General features: G+C 44.4%; 1 long non-coding RNA gene across 3 annotated transcripts in view; it reads right to left on the bottom strand.

The window, feature by feature from the left end:
• Nucleotides 1–885: 885 nt before the first annotated feature.
• The window catches only part of LOC122547782, a 27412-nt gene continuing 24367 nt past the window's right edge, over nucleotides 886–3930 (bottom strand). For all 3 annotated transcript variants that reach the window (XR_006311090.1, XR_006311088.1, XR_006311089.1), the window contains one exon: nucleotides 886–1421. This is a non-coding gene — a long non-coding RNA (uncharacterized LOC122547782). The remainder of the gene's footprint in view (nucleotides 1422–3930) is intronic.

A 3930-nucleotide genomic window follows, 5' to 3' on the forward strand; every position in this document is an offset into this window, starting at 1 on the left:
GTATCTCCTCTGCAGTACACTCCCAGCTTGGCACCATATGTTACATAAATTATTCACATGCACATTAACTGACAGCACCTATCTGGTTTAATCTGGCTGTTGCCTTTTCAAATCCGGAATAGTTCCAGTTCTATGAAGATACATCGTCGAGAAAAGCCTTAACCCTTGAATTGTAGCGAAATATACAATGGGCAGCACTTGCAGGTTAAAGATAATTTTCTTGCTGGGACACACTTGGTTTGGTGCTGTGTGTGAGAGCGCGAGAAGAGAGATCGAGAGATGGGGGAAGAGAGATAGAGAGGGTGACAGAGAGCGAGCAGAGAGACAGAGAGAGAGGGGGGTGACAGAGAGACAAGACAGACAGAGAAAGAGTGACAGACAGAGAGGGGGGGTGACAGACAGAGAGGGAGGGACAGACAGAGAGACATGAACTCACACCTTCTGGCCCACAGGTACAGTCACAACAGCCTGCCACAAGACTCTGGCTATCTGGATACAATTCAGACTTGCTAATTAATGGCAGTTCCATGCTCCTGCCCAGTTTAACCTGTTAAGTGACCGCTGGATAAATAACGAATTGCAGAAAACACCCATCCAATCCACTTTAGGGAGGGAAATCTGTCATGTTTACCCAGTCTGGCCTTCCTGTGACTCCAAACCCACAGCAATGTGGCTGACATGTAACTGCCCTCTGCATTGGCTGAGCAATGCCACCGCCCCCCCAAGCTGTAGAGTCTCTCGACTGAGCAATTTTGAAATCTCGTTTTATTTAATTAGATACACCTACAATACCAAGCAGTTAGATAATTGGTTTATTGAAAAATCACCATGACAGCAGCAGGTACCAAATCGCCATGACAATACAAATAAAACAAACAACCACTATTCACAATTGCAAACGATTTTTTAATAGAAGGATTGCACATTTATAATATTATGGGCCTTGTTAATTTTCTTCCCTTGTTTACATATTTTGAATAAATGCATGTCATTCATTTACAGAATGAAAAGGCGCCTGTAATCTGTGCTTTGTATTAAAGCCCATGTGTTGTCAGCGCGAATTATGAAATATTCAATCATTTACATGATATTCACCAGTCTGTCTTTCATTTTATAATTTATTTAAATAATTGTCAGTAACTATTTTTCAAAGTTACAAACGTAGGGGAATTGGGCAATTTCACAGTCTATTTGCTTTGCATCTTATTTGCAAAGGATATCCTTTCTCCTCAGTTCTATACACTTTTAGTTTTGCGTGGTAATGCCAAGAGATATCAATTGACTGTGGAGGTGGGATTCAGGGGTTTTCTAGTGAAGTCCAAACAGAGCATTTTCTTTGGTAAGCAAATGCCTCATCCTGCAGATGCTGAAGATCTGAAACACACACAGATGCTGGAGAAACTCAGCAGGCCTGGCAGCATCTGTGGAGAGAGAAACAGAGTTAACATTTAGAGTCCAATATGACTCTTTTCCAGAACTCAAGATGAGGAGTCAAACTGGACTCTAAGCATTAACTGTTTCTACTCCTGCTCCTATTTTCAATATTTCTAAAATGAACAGGTAAAGTCACCTAACGACTGTTACTTCAGGGAACTTGCCACTCTAACCTTAGTATCGCCTCCTACAAATTGGGGCAACAGCAAACCCTTGGGGCCCTCTGTGGTGGCCTCACAACCTGCTGAAATTGTAAACAAACACAGAAACTCAGCAGGGCTGGCACCAACCTTGGAGAGAAAGCAGAGTTAATGTTGAGAGTCCAGTGACCTTCTTCAGAACTCACTGAAATTGCATTTGGAATGTCCAGCAACGGACAATAAAAACAGCAAGAGTGAGAATGACAATCAAGATGAGAGGTGGGTCGCAAATTAAATTGAAGCAGAAATTGTGCTCATCAACAAGACACATTAACAGTTTCTATTTTCACAGATGCTGCCAGACCTGCTGAGTTTCTCTTGCACTTTCTGTAACCCTCTTCAGTTGGTTGATTGCTATGTTGGGAGTGAACCCAGCCATCTTCATAAGAATGGCCTATTTCTGTGCTGTGCGTTCAATCTGATTGGTCCATTCCCACGGTTTTGGCTCCACACACATCTCCTCTGACCTTGTATCATCCCAGCCCATCAACAGAAATTGCTTTCTCTCTCATGTACTTATCTAGTTTCCCCTTGCTATTCACTTCAAACCCCTCCTTCTGGTCGCATGTTCCACACTTTGCATTTGACCTTCTCCTGAATGTCCTCCTGCGTTTATCCTGGAAAAGGGGAAAGTGAGGACTGCAGATGCTAGAAATAAGAGTTGAGAGTGTGGTGCTGGAAAAGCACAGCAGGTCAGGCAGCATCCAAGGAGGATGCTTCAGGCAAAAGCCCTTCATCAGGAATGGGGGGGGTGAGGGGATAGAGGAGGTGAGAACTGCTCCTCGGATGCTGCCTGACCTGCTGTGCTTTTCCAGCACCACACTTGCAACTCTGGTGGTGGGGTCCGATTGTAGGTGGTGGAAATGGCTGAGGATAATATGCTTAATCCGGAGATTAGTGGGGTGGAAGGTGAGGGCAAGTGGGGTTCTGTCCTTGTTGTGGTTGGAGGTGTGAAGTTCAAAGGCAGAGGTGCGGGAAGTGGAGAAGATGCGCTGGAGGGCATCAACCACCATGTGCGAGGGGAAATTGCAGACCCTGAAATAAGAGCCCATCTGGGATGTCCTGGAGTGGAACTGGTCCTCCTGGGAGCATATGTGGCGGAGGCAAAGGAATTGGAAGTAAGGGATAGTGTTTTTACAGGAGGCAAGTTGGGAGGAGGTGCAGTCCAGGCAGCCGTGGGAATCGGTGGGTTTGTAGAAGATGTCAGTATTGAGTTGGTCACTGGAAATGGAGGTGAAGCGGTCTAGGAAAGGAAGGGAGGTGTCCGAGATGGTCCACGTAAACTCTTCCTCCCCACCCCCACTTTCCTGATGAAAGGTTTATGCCTGAAACATTGATTCTCCTGCTCCTCAGATGCTGCCTGACCTGGGTGTGCTTTCCCAGCACCACATTCTCGACTTTATCCAGGAACTATCTGCTTCACTATCATTGTGACGTTCAGGAACTTACTTTGTGCTGCATCCACCTGGAGATGAATTTCCACCAAAATCATTTTCTTAAATCTTTGCATCGGCTCCAACGAGTTTCTAAAAAAATTCCCTTGCTTCTCTCAGAATTTACAGGGCTGTCATTCGATGGGGGAGCATTGCAGGATCATGACACTTGGTTACATTGTGATTGTTCCTCATGCCCCTGCCCTGTACAATGAACCTTATCCAGTTCCTCCTCAAATGTTCCAGATGGTATGCACTGGCTCATTACTCAGCTCAGCCAACATTCCACAAAATTAACACGACACATTCTAAGTGAACAGTCAAACAGAAAGAGAAAGTGAAAACTGCTGGGTAACTTCCTAGAGATATTTAAAATTATGAAGGGGCATATGAATGACCAAAATTAGAGGTCATAAATGCAAGGGAATTACCAATAAATCCAGCAAGAAATTCAGGAGAAACTAGAGCGGTGAGAATGTGGAACGCCCTCAAGGGACTAGTCAAGACGAATAGCGTTGATACATTTAAGGGCAGGATAGATAAATAGGTCAGGGAGAAGGATACGCTGATAAAGTGAGATGATCTAAAATAGGAGGTGGTGTGCATGGAGGAGATTAAACCACCAGCACAGACCGGTTAGACCAACTGAATCCATTTCTGCACTGTTAAGCTTGACGTCATTCTGAAATCCAACAACCCTGACTCTAATTTTCTGTTCCTTGTTTTCAGCACCGTCACTGGTTCCTGTTCCAGAGCCACAGAAAATGGGACAGATACTAAATGAATATTTTGCATCAGTATTTACTGTGGAAAAGGATATGGAAGATATAGACTGTAGGGAAATAGATGGTGACATCTTGCAA

Source organism: Chiloscyllium plagiosum, unplaced genomic scaffold, assembly GCF_004010195.1.
Source record: "Chiloscyllium plagiosum isolate BGI_BamShark_2017 unplaced genomic scaffold, ASM401019v2 scaf_163, whole genome shotgun sequence".
NCBI lineage: Eukaryota > Metazoa > Chordata > Chondrichthyes > Orectolobiformes > Hemiscylliidae > Chiloscyllium > Chiloscyllium plagiosum.